The 16,707-nt window shown below is 35.0% G+C and overlaps 1 protein-coding gene and 1 long non-coding RNA gene across 2 annotated transcripts in view; one reads left to right on the top strand and one right to left on the bottom strand.

Moving 5' to 3' along the window:
- The window catches only part of LOC136843092 (uncharacterized), a 684,045-nt gene that overhangs the window by 500,424 nt on the left and 166,914 nt on the right, over window positions 1–16,707 (bottom strand). The window lies entirely within an intron of this gene.
- LOC136843544 (uncharacterized) lies at window positions 2,742–7,482 on the top strand. The gene is made up of 3 exons (XR_010854562.1): window positions 2,742–2,878; window positions 3,904–3,989; window positions 7,113–7,482. It is a non-coding gene; the product is annotated as an uncharacterized lncRNA (long non-coding RNA).

Genomic DNA, 16,707 nt, shown 5'->3' with positions numbered 1-16,707 from the left:
CTGGAATAATAGTTCAGAAGATTGTTATATTTATTTGCAGCAAAATAAATTCACTTCTAGCTTTACGTTCAAAACTGAATGAGAAAAGGACAGGAATTAGCCTTCTTATATATATCAATAGGGAATCATTCAAGTACAGTTTCAACGTCTATAGAAGACCAGCGTTCTCTGTTTCCTGCATTCATTTCCTAACTATCACGACATTGCAATATCAATGAAGACTGAGGTTTCAGTGTAATTTTTTTTTTCTCGGAGGACCAGGAACCTGTTCTGACGGTTACATGGACAAAGGAGTCGATTTCATCTGTAAACAACTCAACCAGCTGTCTCACTATGACGGCGGAAGAGCCATCAGCCATCAACCAAGCCAGTAAGAGAGATCCCTCTTCAAACCAATGGGCATAACAAAATAAGGAATATACCAACAAAATAAAACTCCCCTGCGTAGAGGCAGTAAGAACATGTCTACAGGGACATCGAACTTACTACCCTTCTGCTTTCATTTCGAAGAATCGTAGAGAATGCTCTTATTAATGTCCATCAAAATAGAGAATTATGTCTATACAGTAGAGATGATATCAACTTACACCATTCTTGATGGGTCAATGGTCAAAAGTCACTGTACATCACCCATGGTCAAAAGTACAACATTGTTTCCAAATAAAGCAACGTTTCGAATACCACTGGTAACCAGTCACTTAAAAGTTATAATTCTTCTGGTTGTAAGCTATTCGTGAGTTATAGAGAATTAGACAATAAACGATATTTGTATGAGCATATATATATATATATATATATATATATATATATATATATATATATATATAATCATATTTTGAAGAGCTCCACCTAATGTAGTGAACTGGATGTTTTATGATATTTGTGGCCTAATGTTTGTGAATATAAGAAAAACCCTCGGTGTTTAAGACAAATTCGACAAATTCATAATTAGCCACGCGTCACAAATTTACCAATCAGCTATCATGGTGAAGATGGGTTGATATCGATTCTAAGTACAGAACCTGAGTTCGACAGGCATGTACAGCAGAGTCGATGTCAACTTATACCTCTCTTGAGAACTGGTGACGAAACATTCATTAATGATAATTCCTCTTGGATGTAAGTTGTTATTCCCGAGGCGTAGTGAACTGGATATTAAAGTATATTGCTGGCTTAGTATCTATCTATCTATCTATCTATCTATCTATCTATCTATCTATCTATATATATATATATATATATATATATATATATATATATATATAATCCACATGATCACATTTTTCAGAGCTCCACCTACCACACACACAGACACACACACACACACACACACATATATATATATATATATATATAATCCTGATAACAGTTTTCATAGCTCCACCTAATACTATCGAAACAGGATTCGAATATCAGGCGATGATCGAACAGTATGATCTGGTTTCAGTAAATTCATTGACCACTGTTCGAATTAGCCGCTAATTATATCACTTATGACAGATATAAATGATTTATTTAATGCCACTTTGTCCTACCTTCTCAATTTCACCAAAATTTTGGGATATCTTTATCACTGCAAGCCTTGAATCCATATGGCAAATCGCTGAAGGTGGCCTTTTACCGTAGCAGATTACGAACCTACGCACCTTTATTATTAGTAATAATAAATTTAATTATAAAAATTACCTTGCATTCATCGGTGCGAGTTGATAAGCTCACCGTTGAACACCTTAACAAAAGTGTTCTATACTATTTTTGTCTATGACCATGTCATTGTGACGCCATGTTGCATTAACTAATAATAATAATAATAATAATAATAATAATAATATCCTTTGTTTCAGCTCCGGGCCATATACAGTGAACGATAAGATGAACATAATACGGTATAGTAAGTTAAGTACACTAGTAAAAAGTAATATTCATGAACTCTTATGCTCAAGCACTGCTGAAAACAACAGCAACAACTATAATAATAATAATAATAATAATAATAATAATAATAATAATAATAATAATAATATTAATAATAATTCCAGATAAAGACCAAACACCGATACATAATTCAGGTAGTTTGCTAAAGGGGAAGAGTAAAGCGCAAATCTCCATAATAATAATAATAATAATAATAATAATAATAATAATAATAATAATAATAATAATAATAATAATAATATATGAAGGGAGTAGACAATCTTTTAAACAGGTCTTACTAAAAAGGATGGCTGTATTATGCGAATTTATCTTATATAGTGTCTTTTCTATCTTCCTTATGATTCGCTTTTCAGGCTCAGCGATGTTAGTCAACACTATCCTTTTCCAACATGAATATCGGCCAGTTGCTGACTAACATCGCTGAGCCTGAAAAGCGAATCATAAGGAAGATAGAAAAGACACTATATAAGATAAATTCGCATATACAGCCATCCTTTTTAATAATAATAATAATAATAATAATAAAAATTTTTGTCAGATGGGCTAACTATTGATACATAATTGGGGTAATTCGCTAAAAAGGAAGAGCGCCCGGCAACTCTCAATGTAATAATAATAATAATAATAATAATACTTTCTGTCGATTTTCTGATTATCGCCTTAAACTTCTTCGGTGGCGAAAGGGCGATCAAGTGACGTCCCACAAACAGGCAGTTGCAGCGGTCGTTGGCTGTTATCCTCAAGTACAGCTTGTTTCAGCGTTGTTGAGTCTCCAGCTTGGCAAGACAGGTTTCGTTGGTACTAACTCGACGTCCGCGTTCATTTGTGTGTGGGGTCTCTGCCGTGCTGTACTGGAGGATTGTTGGTTTCAATTTGTTAGGTTTCGTTGATAGTCCTCCACGGGGATGATTCCCTCTCTGACGGGCTCTTGTACATTTTCAAAGTAAGGTCTTTTTTATATTTTATAAATGTTTCAGTGTTTTCTCTTCAGTATCGTAGTTCTTGCAGAATAGGAGAGTAGTTCTTTTTTTAAATTTGCTTTCTTGTATGATCTTAACTTCAGGCGGTATTTCGTTGTGTAGTTTTGGTGCGCAGTGTACAAATGGCCTCTAGCCAGACTTAAAATTTGTTCTAGGTTCAAATCGACTACTTGTTTCACTTGTATGTCTTCTGTTTACAATATTTGAGGTCTAGAGAAGCTTGAGCAGTTTTTCAGATATGTCGTAATGTGAATAGACTTGCAAGATTGTAGGCGTGAAGGCGTGCTTCAAGGTTTGTTGGGTTGGCGAGTTGATACTACTGCCAGTTTTGAGTTTTATATTTATCAGATATTTAGATTGTGGTGCTTGAGCCGTATATGACAGTTGTCGTATGAAGTTTTCAAATATTTATTGTGGTGCTTGACCCATATGACAGTTGTCGTATGAAAGTTTTCAATGTGCGGGTTTTGTATCTTCAAATATTGGTATTTTCGAATCTGTTGTGAATTCCTACAATAACTGTTCAAAATTTGTTAGGTATTGTAATTGCCTTTCAACATGGTATTTAAGACTGTTTCGAAGTTTTATTACTAAGCTGAACTAGATTGCTTTGAGTGGTAGTTCTATGCACTTTGGTTTTATACAAGCGATCTTACGCAGTGCTACGGATATTTTCATTTTAACTTTATTACTGCAATAAAGCAAGTCTTACGATGCAATATGGTTTAGTTTCTTGATTACAGACTAGCTAGACTACCATAGCCTTCCTAATATGGGGTATATTAAGTTGATCTAAACTTAATGGGCTTAACTGGCAATAAACTAGTAGTAACGCTTACCAGTATTTATAAAGCCTTGCTTGCTGCCCCCTTGTCTTAGTATTTTAAATCTTATCAGATGGTCCAGCTGATTGTAACCAATAGTCAGCCTTTGGTTCTTTCCACTTGCTATAACATTTTGGGCTTTAACATATTTTTTCTTATTTCAGGTCAGGGTGTGTCGTTAAGCGTGCCACAATAAGTTATTGAATTGTCTTGGATGTACCTATACCTTATGACTATACAGGATTAATGGGTGAGTACGTATTATTTTTATAGTGATTTGAGCAACACCCCAAACGTTTTTTAGCTTAGTTTTTCAGAATCAAAACTCGTAAGTTTTCACCTTAAGTTTAGGCGTTTGTTTTAATGCATTTGGTTTATTATTTCAGATTGAAAACGTTATAGTTTTGAGATTTTTCAAAATTTTTTAAAATTGCAAAGGTTGAAATTTTAGGATTTGTTTCAGCTTTAGAGCTTTTTGTTTTAAAGTATTTAATTTTTATTTTTGATTCATTTAGTTATGTTAGCATTAAATGTTAGTTTAATGTGCGTGGACATTTGTTTAATGTGCGTGGACGTTTGTTTAATGTGCGTGGACGTTTGTTTAATGTGCGTGGACGTTTGTTAGTTTAACGTGCGTGGACGTTTGTTAGTTTAACGTGCGTGGACGTTTTTGTTTGTTTAACGTGCGTGGACGTTTGTTTGTTTGTTTAACGTGCGTGGACGTTTGTTTGTTTGTTTAACGTGCGTGGACGTTTGTTTGTTTGTTTAACGTGCGTGGACGTTTGTTTGTTTGTTTAACGTGCGTGGACGTTTGTTTTTTGTTTAACGTGCGTGGACGTTTGTTTGTTTGTTTAACGTGCGTGGACGTTTGTTTGTTTGTTTAACGTGCGTGGACGTTTGTTTGTTTGTTTAACGTGCGTGGACGTTTGTTTGTTTGTTTAACGTGCTTGGACGTTTGTTTGTTTGTTTAACGTGCGTGGACGTTTGTTTGTTTGTTTAACGTGCGTGGACGTTTGTTTGTTTGTTTAACGTGCGTGGACGTTTGTTTGTTTGTTTGTTTAACGTTTGTTTTGTTTAACGTGCGTGGACGTTTGTTTGTTTGTTTAACGTGCGTGGACGTTTGTTTGTTTGTTTAACGTGCGTGGACGTTTGTTTGTTTGTTTAACGTGCGTGGACGTTTGTTTGTTTGTTTAACGTGCGTGGACGTTTGTTTAATGTGCTTGGAAGCCCTAATGTGTGGAAGATAATTTTGAAAGTGTAGAGTAAATCTAGTATTTTTTTGGAAGCCTTTAATGTGTGGAAGGTAATTTTGAAAGTGTTGAGTAAATCTAATATTTTAAGTTAGTGGATTTAAGTTTTTTATTAAACTTTTGCTTTAATAAAAGCTTTGCCTTATGTGGGTTAATCTTGTAATTTCATCTAGTTTTGTTTTTTAGAATTTTAAAGTTTCTCTATTTTGGAATTTTCAGATTTTTGAACGCTGACAATTTTTAAAGCTCAAGTAATTATTTCGGCTGCAAAATTAAGTTTTGCTTGTAAATTAAGTTTTGCGTGTCAGTCTAGAGTATTATTTCAGCTGCAAAATTAAGTTTCGCGTCTAGAGTAATTTCAGCGTTTAAATTAAGTTTTTGCGTCTAAATTATTAAGGTTTTGCGTCTGCGTTTAAGTCTAAAGTATTGTTTAAGCTGCAAAATTAGGTTTCGCGTCTAGAGTAATTATTTCAGCGTCTAAATTGTAAGTTTTTGCGTTTAAGTCGAGTATTATTTCAGCTGCAAAATTAAGTTTTTGCGTCTAAATTATTAAGTTTTTGCGTCTTAAATTATTAAGTTTTTGCGTCTTAAATTATTAAGTTTTTGCGTCTTAAATTATTAAGTTTTTGCGTCTTAAATTATTAAGTTTTTGCGTCTTAAATTATTAAGTTTTTGCGTCTTAAATTATTAAGTTTTTTTGTCTTAAATTATTAAGTTTTAAATTATTAAGTTTTTGCGTCTTAAATTATTAAGTTTTTGCGTCTTAAATTATTAAGTTTTTGCGTCTTAAATTATTAAGTTTTTGCGTCTTAAATTATTAAGTTTTTGCGTCTTAAATTTTGCGTCTTAAATTATTAAGTTTTGCGTCTTAAATTATTAAGTTTTGCGTCTTAAATTATTAAGTTTTTGCGTCTTAAATTATTAAGTTTTTGCGTCTTAAATTATTAAGTTTTTGCGTCTTAAATTATTAAGTTTTTGCGTCTTAAATTGTTTTTCTTTGGCCACTTCCGAAGTCCACCTTTGCCGGGGTGGCGGTGCCACCTGCCAGGCAAAGGTGGACTTTCATGTTGTGCATGGTGACTTGGTCACCATGCACAATAGGAAGTTCAAAAACAAGCATGGTGTCTTATGTCACCATGCACAACAGGGATTTCAAACCACCCAACTTCTTAAGTTAGAACTGCAAGGTTGATAGTTTTCGTGTAGCTTAGGACTTTAAGGGCAAGTTAGATATGGAAGTTGAAATATAGGATAGGCTAGAATAGGGTGAAGAATGTGCTAATTTTATATAGATGGAGGGGTTAGGATAAAGGTAATAAATGCTTGTCTATCTCTTAAAGATGCTGGGAATAGACTGGGGTAAAAAAAGATAGTCAGACTTAGGGAGACATTTGACAGTGAAAGTTAACAGCAGAGGGTATTACAGTACTTGAGCCCTTTGTTTGGTCATGAGATGTAAGTTTGAATGTATAGTGGAGCTAAGAATAGGGTAGGGTAACTCTGACATACTTTTATACCTTAGAATTTCATTCCCACTAGTAAATAGGAACTAGACAGGTAATAGGTGGATCTTAACGATTTTCTAAGAGGCCTAGGTCATGGGATGTTAATTTTTGACACTGATGTCGTGGACTTGTCAGGTTTTCTAATAGGCTGGTTAAGAGTGGAAATTGTAACTTAAAATTTTTGCTGTTAACGTCGTTCAGTCAATACGCTCAACACCGCCACCCTCCCCCCACTCTTGCTCTTCAAGCAAAGCTTTCATGTTAGGAAATACAGTACAGATTGCATTGCATATTTTCATTGACCGCGGTTGTTTCAGTGTAAGACTGGTCCCCTATTAAATATGTTAAAGGATGGCGCTCTCTATCCTGTTGTCTTTTCGGGAATTTGAAGGAGCAATGGTGGTAATATAAGGGATTGTTAATGTGAAAGTTGAGGGCAGTTGGAAGTAACAATACTAATGCATGGGATAGTTGGGAAAGTTTACTCATACGATATAGTATTAATTATAATAACTGCTGGGACTAACTGAACATGCTTTTTTCACTTTTAAGAGGGTAGGTTATGTCCTGGAAGCTTTTAGTATATTCTAAAATCAAACAAACTTTTCTTATGCACAGGCTCTTGGTGTAGCTGCAGCAGATCATAACATCGACACTAATACTAATGGAAAGCAACGCTTTTCGTTAACACTGAATATCCTGTGAGGATTCGAAGCTCTCTGAATTCGGTTACCCAGACAACAAGAACTCTACTTGTAGACATTATGTATGTCCTGTGACGGTTCGAAGCTCACTAAATTCGGTTACCCTGACAACTAGAACTCTGCTTGTAGACACTGTGCATATCCTGTGAGGGTTCGTTACACAGGCAACTAGAAATTAGTAAATGCTGTGCTCTACCTACTATTCAATTTTATAATCTGACCACTTGTATAAGTAATAGTATTTACATGTATGAAGACTAGATTAATATAAATGTCTGTAAACCTTTGTCCATTTCTTTAACCCCAAAATGTCATGTGATGGGGTAGACTTGTAATACTCCTTGAAAGACAAGAATGTCCTACGAAATCAAGGGAACGGTAGTTGCTGATTGGTTGGTTAACAGAAGTAAGATGGGGAAATTGATATGAGAAATTAAGTAACTGAAATAATGGGTTTTAATTGAGGAGATTCTAGTATATTAACCTCGAATTTTGGTGTTTACTTGCAATAGTCTATGCAGATTTAACTTCTATTCGGCAAAGTGATATTGTATTTTGACCCCTCTGATGGCAGGAATAATTTGTTCAAGATCATTCCTTATGATCTGGAGATCGCATTCGGCTGAGAACAAGTATGTAAAGGTGACATAAGCGATATTAAAATTTAGTTGCAAGTGAAAATTCACTTTGACATGAGATACCGCCAAGAAAATATTTGAAGGATCTTCAGGGGTTGAATAGTCAAAATTGCTATGTAAGGGTTATAGTTACTTTGTAAAAAAAAAAAATAAAGCAGGCAGCAAATTTTCAATAGTGGTAAGTGTAATCTGTCCCGGGAGTGGTTATTGCTTATGCCTATAAATTGAGGTTCTGTGACTGTTGATTACTACAACACAGGCTTTAGCGTTGGACTTGTATGTATCGGATAAGCGAGGCGATAGAAATGCAGCATTTTTTTGCATAATGCATTTAGTTGGTGGCCTTTTCTCTGGCTCTTAAAAGTTTTTAAATTGCTCGGATTTCGTGAGGATGGGGTAGTGCTTCTGGTCCTTCGTTTTGTCAATCGATAATTTTTAGAATTGCGAGTAAATTGGGTTCGCTTTAGAACCGAGAGCGCTAGGACAAGAACTTAAGAAAATCGGTCTTCCTTTTATCCTGGCTACGATCCGCAAACTTCGGGTGGCTAAGGTTAGTCAACTAATTATGGCTTTAAATCTGGTTTTTGTTTGTGCACCGCCACGAAACCAATGTGTCTATATAAAAAGAAAAGCGAGTAAATATCAAAGCACCTTTTTCATCGGTTTGTGTCGGAAATATTTCCTTCCATAGCAGAGTAATGAATAACTAATGCTGATAACTACTACCGATTATTAACCAGCTAACTACTGAGTTAACCGCCAACCGATCACAGAATTACCACCACGTGAAAACATGTCCTAAAATACTTCTGCCTCTTTTTCCTTACCGATTCGCCCAACTTATTGGTGCCAATTTGCAGGATTTTTATATTTTGTCGCCCAAACTATACAATGAATAGTCGCCCAAATGATATATTGACTAATGCCCAAATTCGCACAAATGAATTGCGACCGAAAAAAGTCACATTAGTTATGGTGGACGGTACTTAAACCACAGGAATAAAGTCAGTCATAATTTTATGGCAAAGTTTTGTAAAAATCAGAAATTAACTTTGTACATTTTTTTATGTAAATGTGTAAAACAAATACAAAAAATTGAGTATAATCATAGGATTAATCCTACATAAATATGAAGCAAAAAATTGCAATGATATACTTTATAATTATTGCAAATGAAAGCTGATTCCTTGCGAGGCACCAAAACCATTGATAAAATATACTTTTATTTTTGTGGATGAAACCTTTTAAGTACGTCTGGAATAAAGCCACTTGTACTGGAAGCATCAGTTAACTGTATATAGTCATGTGAACGTGTCATTTTCATTATTTCAGGGATGTATGTACACAACAAACGTAAGCTACAGTTACTTTGTTCCTTACTTGACCTAGACTGCAGAGAGGATTAGCGTATCCAGGCGGCCTAGTATGGATAGCAATTATAGGCTTACAAGATCACCGCATTTTGTAAACAACTTATTTTATGTACTGTACATAGGTGAATTTGCTCGCTGTACATAAAACCCTTACTGCTGTCCGTTGCTGAACTTATGAACTAAGTGACGACAGATAGATCCGCAAAACCCTGCCTTTAGGCTGAATGTAGATTCGTGTGTACCTCCATGCTTCTAGGAATTCAACACAATTAGTTATGCATAAATGTCTATTAGTCAATATTGTAAAAATAAAAATAGCTGTTTACATAAGAGGCAGAAAAAGTCTGAAGTATTTCTACTGGAATAGGTTTAGCTTTGTACTGAAACATGGTTATATGGGAGTCACTTGTCAAGTGTTTGCCAATGCCCAAGATATACCACTCTTTCCTTAGCAATGATAAGATTAATATTACTACTATTATAGTTTTAAGAATGGTTTGAAGTTCAAAACACACACGCACACAAATATACAACGGAGTCTGTATAAGACCTTCCCATGGGGCAAAAAAAAAATGTTGAAAATTCGAGAACAATGGGCTAATCCGGTTAAATATTTTCACATGTAATGCCATAATATAGGCCTATATACGATGTTATGTAAGTCATGTATTGCCAGTTAATAACTGATTTAAAATATTTTATTGGTTATGACTCTTAAATTATGACTGACTTGACTGTTTTTGTTTGATTACCTGACATCTATCCCAGCCAAAATTGTGAATTTTTCCCTGTGACTTTATTCTGGTCACCACAAATTAATGTGGCTTTTTCTTCTGTGACTTTTTATCCTAGCCAAAATTGCGACTTTTTCTGTGACTTTATTACCGGCTACCGTATAACCAAGTGAAGGGTAAACTATTCAAAATTTCGCGTAAGTGAATACAAGGACAAATACACACACACACACACACACATATATATATATATACATATACATATATATATATATATATATATATATATATATATATATATAATTATATATATATGTATGTATGTATATATACATACATATATACATATTATATATATGTATATTATATATATATATATATATATATATATATATATATATATATATATATATATATATATAATCATATTTACTATCAACATGGTTAGTTGTGTAAGCAGGGTGGGTATATGGATTCGCGCACCAGTTGTAAATGTGCCTGGACCACATATAATCCCCCTGTACGATGTTGTTGATATATCTTGAAGAATATTTCAAACTTATGTTTGATGGTACGATGAATGACTTTTTTTTTTTTTTTTTTTTTTTTTTTTTTACAAATATGGATTGCAGGGAAATTTTTTTGTTTCTCAGAGTCAGAAAATGAGATATCGGATCTGAGGGAAGAGCACCAATTACTTCTTAATTAAATTTTGGGGATGTATGCGACTTGGTGACAGCGTTACAAACACGTGAGTGGAAACAAAGCCAGCAACTAGCGAGAGGCGACTTTCACCAGGGAAACACGCGGGCGAAATGAGCTAGTCTCGCTAGAGACAAGCCGAATTTTTGGCGTAGTTTTGATTATTATTTTCGGGGGTAGATGATGGATTGATTGGGGCGAGAAATGATTTCTTTAACTTATAGAGCTCCAGTAGAGGAAACAGGCTATGGCTTGGATAAATTTTGGGGACGCTATATCGGGTTGTTACAAAGTTACGGAAAGAGTTAAATGTGCGCGATCTGATAAGCAGAGAGGGAAGAAATTAATATAAAAATTTAACACCATTTTATGAGATTCTACTTTTAGCAATTTCCTAAAAAGAGAAAACAGAAAATAAACGTTCATTTTGGCGCATGGATGATAAATGTTCTTGTATAATGGAGCATAATCACGAAAGAAAAATAGAATGAGGAAAAGTTTAATTTCCTATCATTAGGGCACAACATAAAGCAAATATTATTTTTGGAAAAGTGAATGCATTTATGCACATTTGTTTTTTTATTCAACACGATTATATATATACTATATATATATATATATATATATATATATATATATATATATATATATATATATATAATATATATATATACACACACACACACACTAGCTGACCAACCCGGCGCTGAACGGGAAAACTGAATGACAACCGATAAACGATCTCTCTCCTCCCTAACACCCCCTCTGCTCTCTCTCTCTCTCTCCCTTCCTAATCCCTAACACTGCTCTATTCTCTCTCTCTCTCTCTCTCTCTCTCTCTCTCTCTCTCTCTCTTCCCTCTTTTGCCTCCCTAACCCCACCACTCTACACTCTCTATCACTTCCTCTCCTTCTCACTCTCTCAATCTCTCCCTATCAGTTAAGATAGTTGCTTCAATTACATTGCCCAGCATTTTTGACATTTTATATTTCCCTCCTCACCCCCCCATTCCTATCAGGGCTGAACTTGGACATAAAGGGCATTGGGAGTGTCACTATTCATCTCAGCGACCTCAAAAACTGTGGATTAGACACTAATATCTGTTATTTTTAACATTTTATTTTTCAACACTTCTCTCCCCACCCTGCCTATCGGGGGCTGAACTTGGACTTGAAGGGTATCAGGTGTGTTATTATCCATCTAGGCAGCCTTGAAAACTATGGATTAGACACTAATGTCTGTTGTTTTCGGTGATTTTTACATGTCACCCTCTTCCCACCCCCTTTGGTGCCACGGATGTCTTACCCCTGCAGTATTCTTTTAGCTCAGTGGTCTGGTTAAACCTAAGGTATACTTAAATTTTTATCAAGATAGTAAGTCATATGTGTACTGAAATGAGGCATGATAAACCCATTGAGCCCCGTTTCATGGAAGCCCTTCCCACCCTCACCCCCTTTGGTGACATTTGGTGCTAGTGATGTCTTACCCCACAATATTCGTTTATAGACAGTAAGTCATATGTATACCAAGTTTGGTTAAAATTGCTCAATGCATTTCAGAGTTATGCAGGAACACACACACATACTTACATACATACATCCAGTTATATATATATTTATATATATATATATATATATATATATATATATATATATATATATATATATATATATATATATATATATGTGTGTGTGTGTGTGTGTGTGTGTGTGTGTAATTGTAATTCTAATAGCCACAATGCCCTCTTAACTTCTCGAATTCTTCGCGCTTTTTTGGATGTGCTTGTAACTATGAAGCCGTACATCCAGACGCAAGAAATTGAAGACTGTGATTGCCGGTCGTGGGACACGAACCCGCGTCGTCTTAACCACAAGGAGGTCACGTTGCCGACCTGACCACGAGAAGGATAAAAAGTCTATTACCTCTCGTACATACATATACCTGTCGTTTTCAGATATATCTATTAGAGCTGGAATAGACCCATCCTCACCATCGTAGCCAAGTGGGCAATCGTTTTTATTGCTTTTTAGGCTGAAATATATATGTAGAATCTACTGGTCACTTTTACCAGACACATATGTAATTCTAATAGCCACAACGTGACCTCCTTGTGGTTTAGATGACGCAGGTTCGTGTCCCGCGACCGGCAATCACAGTCTTCAATTTCTTGCGTCTGGATGTACGGCTTCGTAGTTACAAGCACATCCAAAAAAGCGCAAAGAATTCGAGAAGTCAAGAGGGCATTGTGGCTATTACAATTACATATGTGTCTGGTAAAAGTGACCAGTAGATTCTACATATATATATATATATGTGTGTGTGTGTGTGTGTGTGTGTGTGTGTAATTCTAATATCCACAGTGCCCTCTTAACTTCTCGAATGCTTCACGCTTTTTTGGATATGCTTGTAACTACAAAGCCGTAAGATCCAAACGCAAGAAATTGAAGAGACTTTGATGCCCGGTCGTGGTCAGGTCGGCAACGTCACCTCCTTGTGATTATGGGAACGCGGGTTCGTTTCCCGCGACCGGGCATCAAAGTCTCTTCAATTTCTTGCGTCTGGGTCTTAGGCTTTGTAGTTACAAGCATATTAAAAAAAAGCGCGAAGAATTCGAGAAGTTAAGAGGGCATTGTGACTATTACAATTACATATGTGTCCAGTAAAATGTGACCAGTAGATTCTACACACACACACACACACACACATATATATATATATATATATATATATATATATATATATATATATATATGTATGTATATATTATAATGATATGTCTTATGATATGTGTGTATTCTATAAAAGTAATATGTTATCTGTATTTTTTTATGTATTTTCTTTTATATTTCTCATATGTTGTGAAATATAACGAGGTGATTTTGTAGTATGTATGTTTTTGTGCAATGCTTACATATTTTCTCTAGTGTTTGTCAGGTATTGACTGCAATAACTTTGAAAATAGTGTTTATGGAAGATGTTAAGTGTCAGATCTTAAAAAGGTTGGCAGGTTGTGTGATAAGATAAGATGTGTCTGCCTGTAGGCATTCTGTACACACTGAATGCTTGATCAGGTGGGTGACCACAGGAAATGCTGTATGCGAGGGAGACCCCTAAAAGCCACTTATGTTGTCAGTTAAGGGGAGATGGGGTGACAAGTTTGATAACCATGGCCAGTTACAGCAATGTTGTTACAGTAGCCCATAGAATTGTCAATAAAATAGCCATGAGAGAAAAGAAAAAGAGGTCAGGAATATAAAATGTATAAGGGGACACTCTCGCTGAAATTTTAGAAGTTGATGAAGATATGAATATATTAATGAATGCTTCACAACTTTTGAAGATAAATCAATAATAAAGAAACTTAGGAGAAGGAAAACACCATGTTATAACTGAATCACTGCAGAGATGATTTTGGCTGTATCTGACATTAAAAATCGTACGTTAAGTAGACTGTTTTGCATTATATGGATTGAGGAAACAAGCGTGATGTTTGGGAACTGGAAATCGTAGCTAAGGTTTCAATCTAAGGTAACCTGATTGAATGTTATATATATATATATATATATATATATATATATATATATATATATATATATATATACAAATACATATATATATAAATATACACATATATCTATACATATATATATAAAATATATATATATATATATATATATATATATATATATATATATATATATATATATATATATATATATATATATATATATATATATGCCAGAACCATGTTTATCATTATGTAAGTACTTCAAAACGTTGGACATTACTAACAACGTTCAAAAAGTGAAGTGTTAGATCAAAGTAAAACCCGAAAATCGGAAACATTAATTACGTGCATCTGGGCTTTACAACACCACCTGATGTACAGTATTTATTACAAAAGAAAGGCTTTTGTTACTATGAACAAAAACTCAGTAAGCTTCAGTGACACTATTTGTTTTAATCAAAACAATTCCTAAACGAAAATACTCGTAGACGGAAGATACACTCGTGCTCTAAAGCGCCCGATATTGAATCGTAAAAAAACAATTGTTATGAAATCTCATAAAAAGTGGAGAGATTAAATATCATACTCTCGTATCAAAATTATACATCATAAATAAAAACCCTTCCGCCATATAGGCATTATGTATGAAACGTATTTTTGCGCTGGAGGAGGCTCGAACATTTTTATTGTTAGTGCTGATGCACATAAATGTTTGCGATACCAAGAACTGTCGCGATTTCTTCCTAAAAGCCAAATGGAATGCAGTGAAATGATAGGCTACTTTTTATAGATAAGCCATTTGAATGCTTTCATAAATGCGAAAGAAAAGCTACCTTTCAATTCTACGATGAAATGATTCCAATAAGCTTTTTTTAGTGGAACAAGTGTGCCTCACACACATACGTACTGTATATATTATACATATATGTGTATGTATGTATACACTGAAATGTCCGTAGTCAATACAGTGTATGTTACCTCAAACGTTTAGAAGCATACTCAAATGTCCGTAGTTAATACAGTGTGTTACCTCAAACTTTTAGAAGCATACTCAAATGTCCGTAGTTAATACAGTGTATGTTACCTCAAACTTTTAGAAGCATATTCAAATATATCTCTGCCAGGAGAGAATAATATAATTACTGGCATTTGATTTTTACAAAATAAGAATTTTTTTATACCACTGTCAGTTCAGTTTTTCATGAATTTTAATAAGCATTTTCATATTGCAAATTGGTTACATGTAGCCATATCAAGGTAAGGAATATTGCATGCCTTCCTACTAAGGGCAATAAAAATGAAAAATTACGTTTCCATATTCTACTTATTTTACAACATTCACTTAAATACCTTATCTAGTGTTGCGAAATTTCTAAACCGAAATATTAACCTAAAATATATTGATAAACAACTGTACATATGAGGGTTCCATTCCGTAGATTACTCTACTCCCTTTAAGGAGTCAGTGAAAGGAACCCTTCGGGGAATTAAACAAGAATCAAACGAGTAAATTGGAAATTGCTTGAACAAATAACTAAAAATGCCAAAAAAACTGGAAACGTTATTTGTTAAGAGAATCAAGTTTACCTCTTCTGAACACAGGACAGTTCTACGGCCATCAGAGAATGAAAAGGCGTCCTTTTTTTTTAATAGTATCTCATTTCTCAAAGTAGCAAGATCATTCGTAGCCACTCTCGAATTAATAAAGTACAGTGATGATCAGATGTGGACTGCTTAAAATACCTTTGCAGTTTCGGAGTACTACCTGGATCATAACAGGCAGAGATACAACAACCACAACCCAACCTCGGTACCGAACATAATGATCAACAACAAAGGATATAAAGATAAAAAGGAAAGAAAATGAGCAATTCGTGACCTCTGACCTCCGCAACGGTAGACGTCGGGCGGAATGTGGGGAAGGGTATCACGTGGGTTTGATGTTGGAGGAAAGGCTGGGTAAAGATGTGGATATGTAGGCGTCGCTGGGTGGTGAAAAACTGACCAACCAAGGCAAGCATACGTGGGCGATGCTTCAAACTGATATACAAACAGAATGCATCGTCGGGTCAGCAAGAAATTATTACTAGCCATCTCCTCTAAGAGAGAGAGAGAGAGAGAGAGAGAACGTTAAGTATATCTTAGTTTAACCAGACCACTGAGCTGATTAACAGCTCTCCTAGAGAGAGCTGGCCCGAAGGATTACTTATTTTACTTGGCTAAGAAACAACTAGTTACCTAGCAACGGGACCTACAGCTTATTGTGGAATCCGAACCACATTATACCGAGAAATGAATTTCTGTCACCAGAAATAAATTCCTCTAATTCTTCATTGGCCGGCCGGAGACTGGAACTCGGGTCTAGCAGAGTGCTAGCCGAGAACTCTACCGATTCGTCCAACGAGGAACTGAGAGAGTCTGTCACCAGAAATAAATTCCTCTAAATCTTCATTGGCCGGCCGGAGACTCGAACTCGGGCCTAGCAATTTGCCAGCCAAGAACTCTACCGACTCGTCCAACGAAGAACTGAGGGAGTCTGACACCAGAAATAAAT

The sequence above is a fragment of the Macrobrachium rosenbergii genome, chromosome 11, assembly GCF_040412425.1.
Source record: "Macrobrachium rosenbergii isolate ZJJX-2024 chromosome 11, ASM4041242v1, whole genome shotgun sequence".
In the NCBI taxonomy this organism is placed as follows: Eukaryota; Metazoa; Arthropoda; class Malacostraca; order Decapoda; family Palaemonidae; genus Macrobrachium; species Macrobrachium rosenbergii.
Note: the sequence above shows the minus strand (reverse complement) of the source record. Positions and strands in the feature narration are given on the sequence as shown.